Raw genomic sequence first — 7,759 nt, 5'->3', positions numbered from 1 at the left:
TATCTTCTTCCTCATTCCTCTCAAAGCTTCATTCGTTTGATTTATCAATTACTTTGAAGAAATCTATAAATTGGGGGGTTTCGGATCTGTCGAATTTGGGGAAGAAATTGGTGGTACATTGGATTGATAATTCATTTCATGTGGTATGTTGTGTACCTCCTTCATCTGGTAAGTGTTTTCATCTCATCTTCTTCGTCATTGTTAATTTGGATTTCTGCAAAAATATTTTGTACAGTGCTCGACCACTAGTGTACAATAGACCACTGTTAGAATAGACAACTGGTTCACCATAGATTGATGGGAGGTTATATATTAGTATGCAGTCTATATTCTGGTAAATGGGATGAGGGGCCAACTAGTTGAAATTGAAAAGTCCTATACAAAGGTTAGAGTACATATCCGTATACATAGCAATTATGCATTTGACTAATTTGTTGATGTCATCATTAAACGTGGAAAAGTAACATGTTACCCAAATTTTTTGAATATTACATATATGTTTAGCTCTGCACCGAAGAGGGACAAGGTTCTTCCTTCCTTCATTAAGAATAACAATGATTTGCAATCGTATCTCCTTGATGTTACAATTGATAGTATGCGGCCTTGTTTGAAGATATTAGTGGCTGAAAATGAGTTTGAAGAAGGGGCTGAAGTTCTTGTTGAAAGGTCTCATCAAGGTTCAAATGCCGCAGTTGCACCACCACCATCACCACCACCAATAACAACAACACAACCACCAATTTTAGAAATAGAGGAGGAAAAAATGGTAAAAGGTGGCCTCAGTAGATTTAGTGGTGACTTGCATGATTTTGGTGACAATGAAATGAACTCGTATGGTCCAGAAAATGTAGATGGAGCGGAAGAGTTCCCAGACATTGTCAGTCGGGCAGCTGGAGATGAAGACTTGGTGGACTAGTTAGCTACACAACACGGCCACCCTAATGGTATAAATATTTTCCTTGAAAAATATTTTGACAACAAATTGGATCTAATGAAACAATTGGAGATTGCTTCTGTGAAAATGTATTTTACGTTTCGTATGAGGAAGAGTAGAAGTAAATTAACTTCAGTGGTATGCCGAGATGTGAGTTGCCCGTGAAAGTTACGCGCTTTAAAGTATGAGAGTTCTGATAGGTTTTATATTACCAAGTACCATGGCGAGCATACATGCGGGTTACAACACATATCAAGCCGTCATCCTAACGCATCGTCGAAGACTTTGGATGCATATTATCAGGAACGATATGTTAATGGTAAAGGCTAATCCCAGTCAGATCTGAAAGATTCTATTTTTGCAGATTTTAATCAAAATCTTACTAATTAGAGGAGCTGGAAGGCATGTAAAATAGCTAAGGCTATGATCAGGGGTACTCAGGAAGAGGGGTATGCTTTGTTGGAAGCTTATCGCCATGTTATGTTGTCCTATAATAAAGGAAGTATTGTTGATTTGAAGGTTGATGATAAATTACATTTTAGATATTTTTTCTTATATGTTGAAGCTTTTATTAAGGGATTTGTGGATATGAGAAAGGTTATTGTTGTTGATGGGACATTTCTGAGTGGTAGGTATGGAGGTTGCTTCTTGTCTGTTGTGGCACAAGATACAGAGAATCATATTTTTTCAATTGCGTTATGTGTAGTCGATAAAGAGTGCGATAATTCTTGGACCTACTTTTTTTAATAGTTGCGGCACATTGTTGACGATTGTGATGAATTATGAATTATCTTTGATCGACATGTGTCTACTCGGAATGGCTTCAAAAAAAGTTTTTAATGCCGCTCATCATGATTTTTGCACGCGTCACATTGCTGAAAATATGCGCAAGAGGTTTCATTATGGAATTTTTATTAAGCACTTCTTTTCTGTCGCACAATCATACAGTACTGAGGAATTCTTTAACTATTTTCAGCAATTGCGTGATAAAAGTAGGGAAGCAGCTAACTGCCTCGCGAATGAAATTGTGTTTCAAAAGTGGAGCGGGGCCTTATTTCCAGGAAACCGATATGGCATGTTGACAATAAACATTGCATAATCGCTTAACGCAATGCTTAAGGATCAAAAATACTTCCCGATCATTGGCCTATTCAATCATATTATTCGAAAGTTTGCAGAAAAATTCGAGGAGCAACGCAATGAAATGAAAAATATTTTGACCCTCTTTGTTCCTTCTGCCGAAAAGAATATTAGGAATAATATGGTTGTCGACGACGTGCTCTGGGTGCATCAATTAGAGAATAACCATTTTAGCATCGTCGGGCACGACAGGGATGCGGTAGTTGATCTGGATTTGAACACATGTTCTTGTTGTCAATTTGATTTGGAAAAAAATACCCTACTCACATGCAATGACAACTCTGAGATTGGGCTTTGGGGATGGATATAGTTCTTCCATTTACGATCACTCATCTCCGTTCTATAAGGTTTTAACATATTTGGTTACATGTGAAGGAACCATTCACATAATCCCTACATAAGAGAAATGGGTGGTGCCTGACAATATTCAATCCACAAAAATACTTCCACCCAATGTCGAGCCTTCAAAGGGTAGAAGGAAGTTTAAGAGATGGCTAGGTATTTTAGAACCTAATTCTTCTGCCAGCAAGAAAAAAGGCAAAAATAAATGTTCCATTTGCAAAGAACTTGGCAACAAGAAAATGACTTGTAAAGTATTGTTGCAGCATTCTTGATCTTTTAGCTGCTAGTGTTGTAATAAAGATAATTAACTCTTTTAATATTCTAGACTTGTTGTTTCTACTACACTTGTTGTTTCTACTATCAGCTGCTACATTGTACATCATACACTATTATTTTATGGTCAACCACCAGCATTGTCTATTGCACACCTATGATCTAGAGTCAACCCTCCCTTACTTTAAGAAGGATTCATGTGACCAAGTTGTCTCATAGACTACTGTTTTATGGTCAACCACCCACATTGTCTATTGTAGACCTATGATCTATAATCAACCCCCTTATTTTAAGAAGGAGTCATGTGACCTTCTGTCGTAGACTACTATTGTCACGACCTATCATGATACTAGGCAAGCCAACTACTCAGACATTTCCAACACTTTCAAATTTAAGATATACTAAAACATGTTTAAATAAATAAAAATCTCATAAAACTGATAAAAACTATCACAACTCGAAACATAAGTTTTCCAAACCCGGGGTGTCACTGAGTACATGAGCATCTATACAAATACAAAGGCTAATACATTGTCTATGAAAGCAGGAACTGAATAAATAAACAGAGAGATAGGGGAGGAGAGTCAAGGTCTGCAGACGACAGACATCTACCTCGATAGTCTCTGAATGACTGAAAACTCTTAGAATCAGCAACCACCATGTTCGGAAATACCTGGATCTGCACACGAAGTGCAGGGTGTAGCGTGAGTATAACCAACTCAGTAAGTAACAAGTCTAACTATTGGGCTGAAAGCAGTGACGGGCTTCATAGGTACAATTCAATTACAAAAATACAGTGCAGAAAGTTAGACATGCTTCCAAATTTAATAATTAAAGCTCAAACATGTAAGACATGTCAAGTTCAATTGAAACGAGATATGGTACATCTCGATATCTACATGTCAATTATGCGTGCCAACTGAAGTACAAAAACAATGATGAAATCATATGCATACTCTCAGAGTATCAATCACTCAATCCTCTTATTCACTCCATCCTCACGGTCACTTATTCCTCACAGTCACTCATTCCTCGCAGTCACTCCATCCTCCCAATCTCTTGGTACTCGCACTAAGTAGGTACTTACGCTCACTGTGGGTGTGCAGACTCCGAAAGGGGAAAATCCAGCTCAAGCGTTATAATAAGCCAATCATGGCATGAATCAATAAAACATGTTGCGGCGGGCAATCCGATCCCATAAATATCCTCACAATCAGGCCCTCGACCTCACTCAGTCATCAATATCTCCAGTCTCTTGGGCTCACAAGAATCATGATAATTAGCCCAAACAATGATGATATGATGTATCAATAAATAGTAACAGAGGCGGAGATATGATATGCAAATAATAGAGGTGACTGAGTACATAATTACAATTTAAACAGACAATTCAACTTGCAACACGACCTCTGTAGGTCCCAACAATACCAACGTGTAGTCTAAGCATGATTTCTAACATGACTTGCAACTCTATTTTCTCTAAAACATGGAGAATATACGGATAACAACAAGATTATTCAACTATACAGTTTCATGAAATTGACAAAGTCACAATTCCTATGATGCACGACCACACGTCCGTCTCCTAGCATGTGCGTCACCTTAATACCAATCACATAACACGCAATTCAGGGTTTCATACCTTCAAAACCAAGTTTAGAAGTGTTGCTTACCTCAACCCATGTAAATCTCTACTCCAATAAGCCTTTGCCTCGTGAATAGGCCTCTGAATGCCTCGAATCTAGCCACAAACAATTCGATACAATCAACACGAGCTAAAGGAATCAATTCCATAAGAAAATACTAAGTTTTTAATCAAAAGTCAACTCAAAAGTCGACCCCCAGGCCCATGTCTCGAAATCCAATAAAATTTATAAAATCCGAAAGCCCATTCAACCACGAGTCCAACCATACCAAATTTACCAAAATCCAACACCAATTCGCCACACAAATCCCCAAATTAAACTTTCCAAATCCTTAGCCTCAAACTCCCAAAATCCCACCTCAAAAATACACAAACTAGGTGGGAAATTCAATGGAGAAACAATATTATTGAATAAAAATGATCACAAGTGACTTACCTCAAGAAACCCTTCAAAATCCCTCTCAAAATTCGCCTTAGCCGGAGCTTGAAATGTCCAAAATGATAAAAATCACGAAACCCTTAAATTTTAAACTCTGCCTAGTGCTTTCGCACATGCAGGCCAAAATTCCGCTTATGCGGGACCGCATCTGCGGGTTACAGGGTTCACTTAAGTCCCCATACTCCGCACATGTGCGACCTTCTTCGCATATGCGCTCTCGCATGTGCGGAAATACCATCGCACTTGCGCAAGTCCCCCAGCTGACCCAACTCCGCTTATGCGCCCAATACGCCGCATCTGTGACCACGCATGTGCGAAAAATAACCTTGCACATGTGACCACTGCCCACTTCCTTCCAAACCGCTTCTACGAGCTCGCACCTGCAATCAAAACTCCGCAGGTGCGATCGCACCAAACCTAGTGCACTTCAGTAGTCCTTCAATTCCAAACTTTGATCTGTTAACCATCAGAACTCCACCCGAGGCCCGTAGGACCTCAACCAAACCCACCAACAAGTCCTAAAACACGATATGAACTTAGTCGAGACCTCAAATCACATCAAACAATACCAAAAATATGAGTCACACCTCAATTAAAGCCTAATGAAAACTAGGAAATTCCAACTTCCACAATCGATGCCGAAACCTATCAAATCAAGTCCGATTGAATTCAAATTTTGCACACAAGTCATAAATGACACAACGGACCTACTCCAACTCCCAAAACCAAAATCCGAGCTTGGTAACCACAAAGTCAACTCTCGGTCAAACTTCTCAATTTCCAAAATTTCTAAATTTCCAACTTTCGTCATTTCAAGCCTAAATCAACTACGAACCTCCAAATCACTATCCAGACACACTCATATGTCCAAAATCACCCAACGGAGCTATCAGAACAATCAAAACTCCATTCTGGAGCCATTTACGTATAAATCAACATCCGGTCAAACTTTTTAACTTAGGCTTCCAACCTTGAGACTAAGTGTCTCAACTCCTTCCGAAACATCCCCGGAACCGAACCGACTATCCCGAAAAGTCGCATAATAATAATTTAGCATAGCATAAGCAGTAAATGGGGAAACACGACTACAACACATAAAATGACCGGTTGGATCGTTACACTATTTTAGAATCAACCACCTGTAATCAACCAATGTTCTATTGTCAACCCCCATCGATATTTTCAATTTAAACAAGACTTGTTGCGATGGGTTAGATAGTCTATTGACAACAACTGGTTTAGGTAGTTAATTTAATGTCTAATGTTAATAAGCGATGGCAGCCAATATGAAAAAGGGTTTGTCTAATTAATTGAAATATCGAATATGTCAATTCAAAACATCAATTTGTTTCTCAAAACTCTCACCAGTCACGTCATTTACGAGAAGTCATATGGAAATGCACCATTTAGTTTCAAATTATGCCTATACATACACTAGATCTAATGGAAATATTTATTCATCATTCTTCCAAATAGCTCAATCACTTAACAGAGAAATGCCTTTGAGGCCAAGGCCAAGTATGGATGCCATTTTCATCAGGGAATCACTGGATAGGCTCATCCGAGAGATCCAAGAAGACAAGGTGAGGCAAGAGAGGAACATTCGTCGTATCGCACGCATGTTGGAGATTTTTCTTCGTAGGACTAGTGCAAATGTTCACTATAGCCCAAAGAATTCCCTTCCCCGTGATCCTTCTCCCCATGCAGCTTAATTTGTTTTTCTTTAGTTAATGAGAAAAAATGTATGTTGGTGTGAGGGTTGTTATTTATAAAAATATTTAACTTAAGTTTTTGTCTATTTAATTTTCTGCCTGACTTTTAGTGACGGAAAATAGACTTTTAGTGACGGATCGGCAGAAACTTAAGGACCAAAAATGGACATTTCCTTCATTTCGTTTTGGATTTTTGGAGCTCGGTTCTTGGGCGATTTTGAGAATTTCTTCATGACTTCGACTTGGGTAAGTGTCCTATATCCAAAAGTGATTATATTTTATAAATCCATGGTTATATTCATCATTTATTTTGGATTTAAATGGAAGAAATCAAGATTTTTGCAAAATATTTCAAGAACGAAAATTTTAGATTTGGAGGTCGAGCTTTTATCGGAATTTGATAAAATTGGTATGGTTGGACTCGTAATTGAATGGGTTGTCGAATTTTGTGAGTTTCATCGGATTTCGAGACGTGGGACCCGCAAGCAATTTTTGAGCTAAATTTCGGATTTTGTTGGAAAATTAGTATTTTCTTATGAAATTAATTCCAATAAATGTTATTAACTGAATCGAATTATTTGTTGCTAGATTCGAGGCGTTTGGAGGCCAATTCACGAGGCAAAGGCATAGCGAAATAAAGAATTACGCGGTTTGAGGTAAGTAACAGTTCTAAATTTGGTCTTGGGGCCTGGGGGTATGAACTCCCATATTATGTGTTATGTGATCGGTTTTGAGGTGACACACATGCTAGGTGACATGTGTGTGGGCGTGCATCGTAGAAATTATGACTTGGTCAAATTCCATGAAACTGTGTAGTTGAATAATCTGTACATTCTCCATGTAGTAAAGAAATTAAACCACAAATCATGTTTAGATTATGTGTTGGCACTGTAGGGACCCACAAAGGTCATGTACATGTTGAACTATCTCCTTAATTGTTGTTTTGTACTCAGTCACAATTTACTTATTTATTTTATCTCAGTCTATATTGTTCATTATTGATGCATCATATCATTGTTGTTTGGGCTGATTTCATGATTATTGAGAGCCCGAGAGACTGGAGAGATTTATAACTGAGTGAGGCCGAAGACCTAATTGTGAGATATTATACTATAGCACGTGAGTTGCTCGTGCAACACGTGAGTTGTCCGTGCAGATCCATTTATTATACTAATAGCACATGAGTTGTCATGCAGCACATGTGTTGTCCGTGCGGATCCAGATATTATACTATAGCACGTGAGTTATCTGTGTAGCACGTGAGTTGTCCGTGT

General features: G+C 38.4%; 1 protein-coding gene across 1 annotated transcript in view; it reads right to left on the bottom strand.

Annotated features, from left to right (window-relative positions):
• Positions 1–7,759, bottom strand: part of LOC104089167 (U11/U12 small nuclear ribonucleoprotein 31 kDa protein) — a 129,161-nt gene that overhangs the window by 14,540 nt on the left and 106,862 nt on the right. The window lies entirely within an intron of this gene.

Source organism: Nicotiana tomentosiformis, chromosome 5 (genome assembly GCF_000390325.3).
Source record: "Nicotiana tomentosiformis chromosome 5, ASM39032v3, whole genome shotgun sequence".
NCBI lineage: Eukaryota > Viridiplantae > Streptophyta > Magnoliopsida > Solanales > Solanaceae > Nicotiana > Nicotiana tomentosiformis.
The sequence above is the reverse complement of the archived record's forward strand: the minus strand, read 5'-3'. Positions and strand labels throughout refer to the sequence as shown.